At 34.4% G+C, this 15148-nt stretch overlaps 1 protein-coding gene across 1 annotated transcript in view; it reads left to right on the top strand.

Moving 5' to 3' along the window:
* The first annotated feature begins 13956 nt into the window (after window positions 1–13956).
* The window catches only part of LOC120158591 (microtubule-associated protein RP/EB family member 1A-like), a 33070-nt gene continuing 31878 nt past the window's right edge, over window positions 13957–15148 (top strand). The window contains exon 1 of the mRNA XM_039169417.1: window positions 13957–13969. The gene's annotated coding sequence lies outside the window, so the exon portion shown is untranslated. The remainder of the gene's footprint in view (window positions 13970–15148) is intronic.

Genomic DNA, 15148 nt, shown 5'->3' with positions numbered 1-15148 from the left:
TCCTTCCCACGTTAACCATAACAACATCCAGACCAACGCCGTCTTTTGGTTTTGAAAATCGTTTTGATTTGAAAATAAGCCCAGAAAACAGAGAGAAAAATCCGAAGTAATATAAGTGTCTTACAATTCTCATGTTTGGAATTGAGCCTTCGCTTTAGCCTTTAGTTTAAAAGAAAATTAGCTAAGCGTGACCAAAGTCATTCTTAGCATTTTTGAAAACAAAACTTTAAAATAAAAATGAAAATTGCGAAAAACTTGAAAGAATATAGAAGAGAAAATTTTGTAAAGCTAGAGAGAAGAAGAAGAGTAAATTCTCATTTGTTGAGAGATATGTTTCTAGGCTTACCCTGAGAAGGTATTTATAGGTTTCAAAATCCTAAAAACAAGGTAAAGATAATCCTAAAATAAAGAAAATAAATCATAATTAAAATAATTAAAACTATTTAAACTAAAATACCTAAAACAAAAATAAGATAAAATAATACCCTAAATCCTAATTAAAATACTTAAAACTATTTAAACTAAAATACCTAAAACAAAGATAAGATAAAATATAATATTTAAAATAATATCCTAAAACATGAGCTTAATTCAAATCTGAATTGCAGAAACGTGCGACTGATCAATTCATTCTTCTAGAAGCGCTGACTGGACCTTCTAGAAGATGCTGACATCATCGCCTCGTCAAATGTTTCATGCCCAAAGTCATGCCCACTAATCCAGCTTTGATTCCGAAAATAAAAAAAACTGTAGAATTCTGTCCTTTTAGTGCAATTTCCAGAATCTAGCGTCTTGCACAGAAAATGAATCAAAACGAACAAATAAGCTACAAAAACCAATGATTACGGAGCAATTTAAAAGCAAAATAATAGCTAAATAAAACACTTATCAGAGGTGATGTTTAAAAATAAAACTACGGAATGGGTTCAGTTAGTCTATTTGATGAAAAGGTCTACCTCGCCACTTGGCTCGAAGCCAAGTTTGGAGAGTGTCCATCATCTTTGGATTGTTTGATGAATGATCCCTACAGGCTAAAAACACCTATCTCAAAGTTAAGAAATCTTCGGTTGTTCAAAAGTGGTTGCCTTCTATGACTGGTATGGTAAAATTAGATGGTGTGTGTTCTAGCAAAGAGGACTGTTGTGGATCAGGGGATGTTTTAAGGGATTCTAATGGTGAGATTTTATTTCAATTCGATGAAGTTTGTGGCCCGTGCCCTCCTAATTTGGTGGAGCTCATATTGTTAAGAGAGGAATCTCAAAGTTCTTAGAATCAGATTGGAGTAAAAATAACAGATTGTGTATAAATCAAATTGTAAAATAGTTGTGGATTGGTTAAACCAAGTATCAAAGCCCCCTGTAAACTTGTTAAACATAGTTACCGATCTAATCAAACTGACTAAGGGGCATGGAGTTTTGGTGAGATGGATCCCAAGACACTACAACATCTTAGTTGATTCTCTTTGTAAAATCTAGCATTGGGTAGTTGTTTAATGTTTCTTAGTGTTGTTGGAGTTTTGTCGGTGGAGGTATGTTATATTGAATCTCATAGCCTATGGGGATTGCTCTTGTGTTTGTTGTCTTGTTGTGTGGGAACCATAGTGAAGTGTGAAAGGGGTCTAGGACTGAGTATTCAGCGTTTGCATGGGTTGTTCTCAGTTAATTATTTGAACTGCCAGCATGTAGCTGAGGATTTCGTTTTCTCTGGTAGGTGCTGGGGTGTCGTGCTGCAGTTCTATCTAGATTTGGCCTTCTCTCGATTGTACCAAGTAGATCCTAGATTCACATGATCCTTCCGGTTCTTCTGGATCGAGGCTCTTGCAGGATCGTCTTTAAAATCGGCATCCTGAAGTCCCTTTTGTTTGCCTTTATTTTCTGCTTGGGATGCTCTCCTTGATGCATTTATAGTGATTATGGAGGTGCCTTGGTGTTTATCCATTTGTTGTTAGAGAGTTTGACATTCTTTGTTTACGTGTTTTGAGCTCATTTCTGTTTATCTATTTTGGATGTGATGTGGCTGGCTCGTTTGGTAATTTGATGTGTTCATGGAGGTCAGTTTGTAAGTGACTTTTGATTGGGTCTGTGCTAGTTGGATGGTCACATTTTGGACATTGATTTGGATATTTTTTTCTTCCATTAGATATGTAGAGAGTTTTCGTAACGAGATCCTTATCTTTGTCATGTTTTGTACGTGTTTCTGAATAATATCATACAAAACTTTTTTTTTAATGTCCAAGAAAATTAGTCATTATATCTTATTTTAATTTTAAAAATCTATTAATTAAATAGTTGTAATTGCTCTATTGTAATTGACTGAAACAAACCTCAAACCTGTCCAGAATCATTCTAGAAATAGTTGTTAAAACAACTATTTAACAACAGATAAAAAGCTGTAATTAAACGTCTGTAACTGCTGTAATAAAACAACAATAACATTAATTGTATAATGTTGTAATATTGTACAGATATATCCTTATATATAGCCAGACAACTCTTTAAAATGTTAGATTACAAAATCTCTCGTTTCAAAATAATTGTTAATGGTATGAGAAATTTCACAAAGTTATTTATTGTAGGAATTCCGGCACTATGTGATTCTGTTGGGAAGGACCATCCAATATGGCAGCGGGAGCAGGTCAGTGTCTGCACTGTTAGTTCGGCTTACCGGATTCTTGATCAAAATAATCGGGATAATTCGAATCCGATTTGAAAGCTTGCTTAAGACTTTAATGGTCCGCAAAGGGTTGGTTAGTTTTTATGGCTGGTATTGAAGAACCGTATCATGACCAACATTGAACGGAAGCAGAAGGGGCTACCAGATGACCCTTGTTGTCTAGTGTGTGGGAGACAGGAAGAGACTATCATGCACATGCTACTTGACTGCTCCTTTGCTCGCTCGATCTGGGAGTTCCTAATTCTGAGTCATTCGTATGTTACTTTCTATTTAGATTCTCTTCTTGATTGGTTGCACAATAATCTTTCAAAAAAAAAAAAATCGCAACTGCACTGAGTTTTCGTTGAGGAATCTTTTTGGTATTCTCCTTTGTCATCTATGGAAACAAAGGAATGGTTTGGTTTTTAGTGGTAAGATTTGGTCCTCGCTTGCTGTCATCAACTCGGCTAAATCGTGAGCAGTTTGCATCAAAGGCAATAAAGAAAGCTCAAAGTTTTCGATCTAAGGCCACTTGTTTGACCACTGGAAACCCCCCAAAGAAGACGAATTCAAGCTCAATACAGACGGTTCTATGGACTGCAACACTATGGTTGCTTCAGGAGGAGGGGTTGTCGACACTAGTTTTTGTCCGTTTATATTATTATTATATATATTATTAATTATATATTTTTTATTATATACGTTATTATTATATATATTATATTAATAATATTAATATTATTAATTAATATTACATATGACCCGGAGGCCCAATTACAAATGTGAAGGTCCAGTTACACAAGCAGATCCAGATCCGGGGATACAACCAAACCCGACGAGGCCCGAACCTGAGAAGATCCTACCCGAGAAGCCCAATACATCCTGACCCGACCCAGAGGTCCAATCCAACAAGATCCATCTAGGGTTTCCCATGTTTCTCCATCAGCTGCCAACAACCATCACCGTTGGATCGCTCATCTAGACGAAACCCTAGGGTATCATAACCCTAGGGCTATGTTCGGTCGCCGCCTCCAACGCCTCCAATCCAACGCTGCCACGACGCCACCGCCTCCAACAGAAGGATCTAGAGGAAGAATATGAGTCGCACAACGCATCGATCTATGGTGAGTCACCACCGTAGGTCCGATGACTCACCAAAATCTCATCATCACAGTCGAGCTCTTGAAGCCTATAAAAGGTGACCAAACCTGAAGAAGACCAACAAGAGCAAGCAACGAAAACCAACACACAAAAAGCGAGAGACGAAGACTCTAAACAGAGAGCAAACAAACAGAAAGAAACCGAGAAGGGAGAGGAAGAAAGAAACTCACCGTGTCGTTGTTGGAACTCGAAAACATCATCGTAGAACCGTGAGATCGAAGGTAAAAACCTAGATCTACGACAAATGGGGGGTTTTTAGAAAAAAAATGGAGGATGAATCTAGGTTTAGAAAGTTTCGGGCTTCGATTTAAGGTAATTTACCAAATTCTGGCCACCGTGAACGGTGGTCGACGGTGGTGGTCGACAGAGGTTCTCGGCTGTCGGTTGGTGACTGGCCTTCTATCGGTGGGATGTTTTAGAGAGATATGAGAGGGTTCTCTCTTTAGAGAGAGAACCAAAAATGAGAAAATGAAGATATGAGGGGGCAAGAGGCCGGTCACATGGGTATTTATACCCTTAGCTAAACGACGTCGTTTAGCAAGGGACCTAGGGGCATTTTTTTGTGTGGGGTATATTACATCCACAAACCCCAATGATTTTGTAAACTTCAATTATGGTCACGAAACATGTTTTTACTCTTTTTAATTCGGCTTTTCAATTTTATTTAATTTTATTTTAGTCACTATTATGTTTATATATATATATATATTAAAGTAAAATCATATATTTAGTCCTTTATATTTTTAGTAGTTTATATTTCAGTCCTATTTGTAATAAAGGGTAAATTACATAATTAGTACATAATTTTAGTAGTATTTTAAATTAAGTTATTTAATTTTATTATTTTATGTTTTAATAACTAATTAATAATTATTATTAGTATTTATACTTTAGGATTATTATCTTATATAATTTATAATTTAATCTATATAGTTAATATTTTATAATAAGATTAATAATGTTTATATTAGATATTTAGTAATTTTTTTATAATAAGTTATTAAATTTAATTTAAGCAAATTTATAATTTATTGCAAAGACTTTAATTAATAAATATCGGTACCAATTTTGGGAGTTATGAGGATGCTAATCTTTCCCATACGTAACCGACTCCCGAACTCATTTTTTTGGTAAGCAGACCCGAGTTGTATTATTTTAATATTATTCTTAGGAATATTATTAGAATAATATAACAATTTGGTGACCAACTCACCAAATTAATTGATTGGTGGAGACTCTACAACTTGATATTTCATCTGATTCAAGGAGGATAAACACTTACTTTTTTCGGGACTAGTTACACTTTGAAGTGTACTATTTGCACTCTCTGTCGCCGGGCAGAAAAACGTCTCGACAGCTTGGTGACTCTGCTGGGGAATTTAAAAGAGAGTTCAGCCACCAATTTATTAATTATTTGTCTTTGCAGTAAATAATAAATTTATTTTAATTTTGTTTTAATTATTTTTATTATTTTACTAACTTTTTGTTTTTATGTGTACATATTTAATTTTGGGTCATTAGAATAAAATCATGGGATGTATATTATTTTATCCTTTTTTATGCTTTTTCTCACCCACTGCGCACTACATTCATGACATGAGCTAAAACCCTCTTATACTGTTTAAGTGAATGAGAAACTACTCCCTCTTGTGGTGTTCACCTCCGTATGGGATAGGGGACCATTCCTTGAGCTCACACCTTTTGTTCCTCGTGTGGTTTACACCTCCGTATGGATATAAGGAACAGTGTTCCTTCGAATTGAACTCAGTCTGAAAGTCTGTAATGGACCAGTATTGAGGGCTTGGCAGTCCGAGGGGGCACCAACAAAGGAAAATTCGATGACCCTTTTTACCTTAGAGCCATAACTCATCATATAGTAAACTTAGAACTTGAGTCTAGTCAGAACCTAATTCAATTAAGTCTTGTAAGGATAACACACAAGGAAAAGCTTGTTGATTCTTTTAATTTATGCATTAATGTTTTATTTTCTGAATAAATTCATGCGAACTATATTATGCGGTTAGGTTATTTTTCCAAAACAAAGCATGGAACTAGAAAGCAAGAGGATAGGATGTATATATAGAATTTTTGTTTTTATCTATTATGTATATATATTTTATTGTGGCTTTAATTTGTTTATATTAATCTCTTTTGCTTGCATTGCATAATCATGACATAACCAGAAGGTATTGATTCGAGAGTGGTCATTAAAAATATTTTCATTATGGACAAAGGGTTTCATGATCAAGTAAACTATAACACAGCCATGGAAGGGCATCATGATGAAGATCCGAGGATAGAAGAAAGCGATTTGCCCAAAGATCGTATATCCGTTGAAGAGAAAAATGAGATACGAGAGATAAAGGAGCAAATGTTCAAGATTATGGATAGAATATCTATTTTGACCAATGAAAAAGAGACTTATGCATAAAAAGAGAGAGAGCTCAATGAACATAATACTGCAATCTCATATATACAAGAAACTTCTGATCCTAACCAATGTGAGAAATTTTACACAGTCACCATCCATACCAAGAATTTGTCAAGAGACCCTAAGGAAATAATTGTAAAAGTTCCTACAGATGAAAAAAAACCATGTATTCAAAACTCATCATCGTTTAGGAGTCATTTCCCAACTTCAAAAACTCAGGATCAATCTAGTTTGGTCATTGATTATTATGACAGGTTTATACCAAAGGTAGTCAAAGGTAAGAATATCAGTGGGGCATCCAAAAGGAAAGAGATCTGCAGAAGAACGAGGCTCAAATACGTTATTTGAAGAATAAGAATGAAAAATTGAGCGCAAAGATGAAAACCATGCGTGAGGATTTTCAAAAGATCAATCAAGCCTTTCAAAAGGTTGGTTTAGGAAATACCCCCAGAATAGTGGATAACAAGGGTCACTAGACTGAAAAAGAATTGCAAGAAACACGAAGATCAGGGTAAGAAATTTTTTTATGATCTACGGGTTGCAGAAGAAATGCGCGATACAACTGACATTAAGTTGAACAGATGTCAAACCAAAAATTAAATTTTGAATAAGGTCATAATCAAAATGGAGGATTCATATCATATCCATCAGTGTGGAATTGAAGCTGAACTAGAAGATACTAAAGCCAAAAATAAGAAATTGATGACGTTTTTGGATCATGTACAAGAGCTTATTGATCACAAAGATTCCCTTACAAGGAAAAATAAAAAATATTGTTTACAAATCCAGGAATTGACATGTAAGCTGAAGGAAAAAGATAATGTCATAAAGGAAAATGTTGCCCAAGTGAGCAATGTGGCTCGTAAACTGATTGATTTAGCTGGCTTTACGCAAGAGTTAAAGAAGATTGATAACTCTACACCTGATAATGAGTGGAAATTAATTTGGCTTTTGAGGGAAATAGAGAAGTTAGGAGTGAAAGTAATCCCTTATATATAAAGTTAGTTTGATGTATTGAAACTTTTGTGTTCAATAAAACTTGTTTTAAGATAATCACTCTCGAATTATACCTTTTTTCATACATACATTTGTATTGCATTCCCATTTTTGCATTTACATTTCATTTATTTAAATATTGCTATATACATTAATTACATGAATATGTAAATAATCCATGAAAGGTTTTGTAACAATAAATCGAGATCATTCATTCATATTATTGTGTCATCATCATGGAAACAATGGGGCAATATCATGAGGGATCACAAGATCAGTTACAAGAAGAGTCTGGCAGGTTCCATCAAGATATGAGTAATGAAACATTGGGATCAAATCATATGGTCCAAGTAATGGGAACTAGGACTGCTGATGAGAAGAGATGACCGCTAAAGAGCAACAATGCTATCAGATTAATTCATCGAGAATGATAACATACCCTGGGGCATCCCACTCGAACCTAAAGAATAGCCTCATTAACTATGCCCAACATGAGGATAGATTCAAGCATGTGGAGGAAGCAATCAGAAATATGAAAGGTGTTACTGCCTTCCACGAAGAACTAGAAGCAAAAGAACTCAGTTTGGTTTCAGACTTAGTTATTCCTCATAAATTCAAGATGACTGATTTTGATAAATATGATGGAACCAGTTGTCCCTTAATCTACTTGAGAATGTTTTGCAGAAAAATGGAAGGGTACCTAAATTTTGATGATTTGTTAGTTCACTCCTTCCATGATAGTCATGTTGGGCCAGCAGTAGTATGGTATAATTATTTGGATTGAGAACAGTTCAAGAGCTGGGTTGATTTGGCTGATGCATTTTTGGGACAATACCAATATGTTAAAAGATTAGCTCCCAAACGTAAGGATCTACTAGAAATAAGGATGAAAGCCAATGAAAGATTTAAAGATTATGCCTTAAGATGGAGAGAAGTGGCAACACAAGTTCAACCTCCCATAATAGAAGAAGAGATATCATGTATGTTTCATGATTCCGTTCCAGCTCCTTTCTATGAGTTAATGCTCGCAAGTTCAAAAGATGGATTTAAGTACCTTGTGACAAGTGGAGAATTGATTGAAAATGCAATCAGAGAAGGAAACTTAAAAGCCACATCCGAAATCCCACTTGATCAAAAGGCAAAAGATGATGATGTGAATATCCAGAGTTCCTACAACCGCAAAAGAAAAGGAGAAGTTAGTGGTTTAGATCGACCAAAGAAAATCCCACGATCAAGAAATACTTTGGAGGTATTGCAAATTTCTATCTCAGATATATACCCTCATTTGATTGAAGATCAATACATCACACCGAGGCTAATGAAAATGCCACCAAACCCTTCTGCTCATAGTTATGATCATGATAGTGTTTATGATTTTTATTTGGGGGTATATGGGTATTCTACAGGGAATTGTACACAACTATTAAAGGAGATAGAGATGCTTATTGATAATGGGACATTGACACAAGAATTGGTGGAACAATGGATGACAAACTCAAGTGGGGCATCAAAGCATTATTAAGTCAATTGTCATCACATTTAATAAGTAATGGGGCATCCTGATAAAAGAATAGATCATTTCATCAATCATTGAACTTTATCTTATTTTGTAACATTTTTTTTGAACATATTTTTGTTCCTTTCTCCTCCTTTTTATAATAAATAAATTTGTGTTGCTTTTAAGGTTATGAGCATTGAATCAATTTCTCAATCTTGAAGTTCTTTAAGTATCATTAGATTAAAAGCTCTTTACAATTAGAATTATACATTTTACCAAAAATATCAAGATTGAAAACCAAAAAAAAAGGACCCTGACCTTACCTCAAAAGAAATGCATCCCCAAATACTATATTTCCACAAAAATGTGAGAGCCTTCTCCAATGTAAGGAATTAGATAAAAGGCTTGGTATTTACGTATAACAAGGGTACAATATGAGGCATCTTTTTGTGTAACATTGCAAAGCTGACTAGATTACTTTTCTATTAATGAGATTCTACAATGAAACTTTGACAAATCTAGTCTAAAGTCAGTTGTTGGTGAATTGAAATTTGGTAATGAGATTTTCTGAATTTTACCTAACACATAGACTATAACAGGTTCTCTGTAAAAAGTAAGAGTCATATATTCAATAAAAGCTGAGCTATTCCTCTAAAGCAATTGGTTCTAGAGGAAACTCAAAAGCCCCGACTTTATGAATAGATTATGTTCAAAACATGACATTGTTCGGGTACTCAGCGGTTCGGTGTTTGCTCCACTGTGATTGTCAAGTCGAAGACTTTGTGATGAGATGAACACTTCAGCTAGCCCAATGAAGTCTAATTTCATTAAAGCTGAATTTAGATAGCCAAAATGGCAAAAGAAGTTGTTGTAAGAAAGTGAAATAAAATGCATGTTATAGTCTATTTCACACATGTGCACACAGGAATCTCGTTGTTAGATCGATGTTTTCACACTGCTTTGAATAGAATCAAAGATTTCAGAGAATTGAAATGGAGGTATTCTAGAAGGTATAGTAATTGTTATGCTAGTTGTGTCATTTTGTACACATCCCGTTAAAAGATACCAAGCCAAGAAAGTGAGGCATGTGACAATGTTCACACAAAAGAGAGAGAGGAGTGATATCTTCACTAAGATGTAACCATAGAAAATAGGGAATCCAACCTGAAAATAACCTCTCAATCTTGATACTTGTCAAATAACTATATCTCTGGAATAGTAAAAGTTGTTTCTTCTTTTGATATTCTTTGAATTCATGCTTATGATTTGATTCTATTGTGAACCTGAAGGGACAATATTTTACAAAATTCTTTCATTCTTTGATAATAAAGGAGGAAGAACATTTTTTAAACAGGATAGTTTCAAATGAGAAAAGATCTTGAAGCAAGTTAATGCCTATTCTACCCTTATTAAGAAGGAGAATTAGCAAGGCCAGAATGATGAAGCATTTCATATTCTTTAAAGTAAGTGGCCTGAGAAATCAAAAGTCTGGGGAATTGGACTTATAATATTCCCTGTATGACTACCAATCATGGAAAAGATGATTATTTCATTCAGAAAGATTGATCGTCTCTTAAGTTTGTGATGACATGAAAAGAATCCCTCAAGTTACTTAACCACATTGATGTTTAGTAACACTGGAATAATAGCATTCAAGATTACAAGATTTGGCACCAAGGAAGCCATAAGTACCCAAGATGGGGTTAGTATCAAAGTTGGATCATGAGGGAATCACGAGATTCAAATCAAATGGACATTAAGAGTGAACCTTACAACTTAGAATTTTGGGACATCTTGAAGGCTCACATCAGCATGAAATAATGTTGGGACATTTTAATGCTAGGGCATGCTGAAAGCCTATATCATACAGAAATAATCCATGTGGGGCATTTTGAAGGCCTATTTCAAACAAAAATGATCCAACAGGGTATTTTGAAAGATCACACTAATAAGAAGAAAATGCTGAGGCATGCTGGACCCTTATCATCCTATGGAAAGATCATCGATTTGAGCAAATATTTTCACTAAAGTAGAAAGGTATGAAGAATGAAAATGGTGAAACGATGACAATAGGGTTGATTGTACTGTTTTGTCCACCATGTGATTACATTACCCCCACAGGAACCACATTAAAGGGTGAATATGTTGTCAAATATTCCCTGATATCATCTCATGTGTATTCTTACTGAAATATCATTGTGACATCAAACAAAAACCCTGAACATCATGCAAAGAATTCCCTAGTTCAAAAATAGGCAGAAGCCACAGGAAAGGATGAATGTGTTGTCAAATGTTTTACGAACCAGTGATTATGGTGCTGAACTAATGTTACGATCATGTGATTGACTTAAGATGAAGTTTATCTTCAAACTCCAAGATTCAAAAATGATGAAGCTCTCTTTCCACGAAGGAGCGTTGGAACTTTAACAACAAGAAACTAATGGAGCCAACTAAGATTGAATGATAGGTTTTGAATAACCTTGTTCAAGATTTGATTAGATGTAGAGACATAAAAGGAATTAGGATAAATCTTTCTTGTGAAGTGTTTTAAGAGTCAACTCAGAACATACGTGGTTGATATTCTAATTAATCTATACTAAGCTTAATATATTTACATCTACATTCTGCAAGGATGATAGATTGTCTTTTCAAAGACATATAGCTTTATCAGATTTCTACACAAATTCAGGTAAAGAAAGCTAGTATTATTACAGACAAAATGAAGCAAAAAGGTCATATGACTGAAGTCCCATAAATGAAACAGTTCTTCTGAAGGCCAAAGAAGACAAAGATACAAGTTGACCATATGATTATTCAGAAATTAAAAGGAATGATCGAGTGGAAAAAGAGCAAACTTTGGAGTCAATTGAGGATTGAACCGACATTTTTGCATTCATAAGAATATAATGCATTTCATGGATATATTTGATTGCATTTGCATAAATACATTTCTCACAAGATGATGCAAGGAAAAAATACCTAATGAAAGGTAAAACCAAATCCCAAATAAAAGAATCATGTTAGGAGAAGTAAACATCTGAAGAATATATGTATGCAATCCGCAATGGAAGCATTATTTTTCGAGCATGCCCAACTAACAAGTTGTTCGAAAAATGAGAAAGTTTCTCATTTAATGTTCTAGAAAATGAATTTTTTGAAAAGTAAGAAGTATCTTACCCAGTAAATTATTTCTCACAAATTTGTAAATCCTTCGGGTCATATGTATGTCTTTCGAGCATGATGCTTAAAACCTTTGGGTCATCTATCAGTCTTTCGAGCTAGATGATAAGTCCTTAGGGTCATTCGTCAAACCTTTGGGTAGGATGTTTACATATGATTTTCGCATGAAAATGAGATAACAATTTTCAAAGTTTCTCATTTAATGTTCTAGAAAATCAAATTTTTGAAAAGTAAGAAGTCTCTTACCTAGTAAAATATTTCTCATGAATTTGTAAATCCTTTGGGTCATCTATCAGTCTTTCGAGCCAGATGATAAGTCCTTAGGGCCATCCGTCAAACCTTTGGGCAGGATGTTTACACTCTTTAATTCCAGTCTCCACGGAAAAGTAGTGGAACGGATTTTTTATCAAAATTTGTAGTCAACTGGACAAAAACTTATTGTCTTTTTATCTTTGCTTTATTCTTGTTTACACAAAAATAAGCAAAGAGTGGCGCTGTCGACACTATTTTTTGTTCGTTTATATTATTATTATATATATTATTATTAATTATATTATTAATTATATATACTATTAATTATATATGTTTTTATTATATACGTTATTTTATATATATTATATTAATATTATTATTATTATTAAATAATATTACATATGACTCGGAGGCCCAATTACAAAAGTGAAGGTCCAGTTACACAAGCAGATCCAGATTCGGGGATACAAACAAACTCGAGAAGGGCTGAACCCGAGAGGATACGACCGAAAAGCCCAATACATCCTGACCCGACCTAGAGGCCCAATCCAGCAAGACCCATCTAGGGTTTCCTATGTTTCTCCATTGGCCGCCAGTAACCATCACCGTTGGATCTGGAGAGATCCAACGGTCCATAGCTCATCTAGATGAAACCCTAGGGTATCATAACCCAAGGGCTATGTTCAACTGTCGCCTCCAATCGAACACTGCCACGACGCCGCCGCCTCCAATAGAAGGATCTAGATGAAGAATATGAGCCGCACAACGCATCGATCTATGGTGAGTCACCACCGTAGGTCCAGTGACTAACCAAAATCTCATCATCACAGCCAAGCTCTTTAATCCTATAAAAGGCAACCAAACCTGCAGAAGAACAACAAGAGCAAGCAACGAAAACCAACACACAAAAAGCGAGAGACGAAGACACCAAATAGAGAGAAAAAAAAATAGTAAGAAACCGAGAAGGGAGAGGAAGAAAGAAACTCACCGCGCCATTGTTGGAACTCAAAAACATTGTCGGAGAACCGTGAGATCGAAGATAAAAACCTATATCTACGACATATGGGGGTTTTTAGAAAAAATAGAGGACGAATCTAGGTTTAGAAAGTTTCGGGCTTCGATTTAAGGTAATTTACCAAATTTCGGCCACCGTGAACGGTGGTCAGCGGTAGCGGTCAACAAAGGTTCTTGGCTGCCGGTCGATGACTGGCCTTCCATGGGTGGGATGTTTTAGAGATATGTGAGAGGGTTTTCTCTTTAGAGAGAACCAAAAATGAGAAAATGAATATATGAGAGGGCAAGAGGCCGGTCACGTGGGTATTTATACCCTTAGCTAAATGACACCGTTTAACAAGGGACCTAGGGGCATTTTTCGTGTAGGGTAAATTACATTCGCAAACCCCCATGGTTTTGTAAACTTCAATTATAGTCACGAAATAGGTTTTTACTCCTTTTAATTCGAATTTTCAATTTTATTTATTTTTATTTTAGTCACTATTATGTTTATATATATTAAGGTAAAATCATATATTTAGTCCTTTATATTTTTAGTAGTTTATATTTCAGTCTTATTCGTAATAAAGGGTAAATTACGTAATCAGTACATAATTTTAGTAGTATTTTGAATTAGGTTATTTAATTTTATTATTTTATGTTTTAATCATTAATTAATAATTATTATTTGTATTTATACTTTAGGATTATTATCTTATATAATTTATAATTTAATCAATATAGTTAATATTTTATAATAAGATTAATAATATTTATATTAGATATTTAGTAATTTTTTATAATAAGTTATTAAATTTATTTTAAGCAAATTTATAATTTATTGCAAAGACTTTAATTAATAAATACCAGTACCAATTCTGGGCATTATGGGGGTGTTAATCCTTACCCATAAGTAACCGACTCCCAAACTCATTTTTCTGGTAAGCAGACCCGAGTTGTATTATTTTAATATTATTCTTAGGAATATTATTAGAATAATATAACATTTTGGTGACCAATCTCACCAAATTAAAAGATTGGTGGAGACTCTACAACTTGGTGTTTAATCTGATTCAAGGAGGATAAACACTTACTTTTTCAAGACTAGTTACACTTTGAAGTGTACTATTTGCACTCTCCGTCGCCGGGCAGAGAAACGTCTCGACAGGGGTTCTTCGCGATGCTAACGGGGACTGGCTTTTGGGATATACTAGGAACATTAGTCATTGTTCAACCTTTTAAGCAGTGCTTGATGACGTTGAGATGGCTTGGAAACTTGGTGTGAGTCAGCTGGTGGTTGGGATTGACAATCTGAATGCAATTAGGAATCTCAACTCCCATGTTCATGGGTTTGAGAAAGCTATCCTAAGGAGAATTCGAAGCTATATCAATCGCCAATTGAAGACCACCTTTTTATGCTCCTCGGACGGTCAACGGTCTAACAGAAGTGATGGCTCGCCTGGTTCGCAAGACGAGTTTGGGTCTTTCGATCTTGTGGCAGCCCCCTGGATTTACAAAGTATGGTATTAAAACATGTTCATAATATGATATATATATATATATATATATATATATATATATATATATATGTATGTATATGATGTCATGATAGAGTATGATGTATTAAGATAATCACTTAAGAAGTATGATAAGTCAACGAGTTTTGTTGATAATACAATTCATATTGTCTACATATGAAACTGTCATGGTAAAACATAACTAGTGAAATATATAACATGTTGAAAAATAATTGATTAATTAAGGGTATGTTTGTTAACGTTTTACATAATTCATTTTATTTATTTTCCCTTGTTTGTTTCAAGAAAAATGAATATAGTCAATGTAAAATATTTTACGGTGAATGGAAAAACTTGTGGATTTTTTCAAAAAATGATTTACTGAAAAAATGTGTAAATCATTTTTTTTCAACTCTTTGATCCCTCTCACCCCTAAGCGAAAGAAAATCAGTGCAAGGAAAAAAATAC

This window comes from Hibiscus syriacus, unplaced genomic scaffold, assembly GCF_006381635.1.
Source record: "Hibiscus syriacus cultivar Baekdansim isolate YM2019G1 unplaced genomic scaffold, ASM638163v2 tig00111330_pilon, whole genome shotgun sequence".
Taxonomy (NCBI): Eukaryota; Viridiplantae; Streptophyta; class Magnoliopsida; order Malvales; family Malvaceae; genus Hibiscus; species Hibiscus syriacus.
Note: the sequence above shows the minus strand (reverse complement) of the source record. Positions and strands in the feature narration are given on the sequence as shown.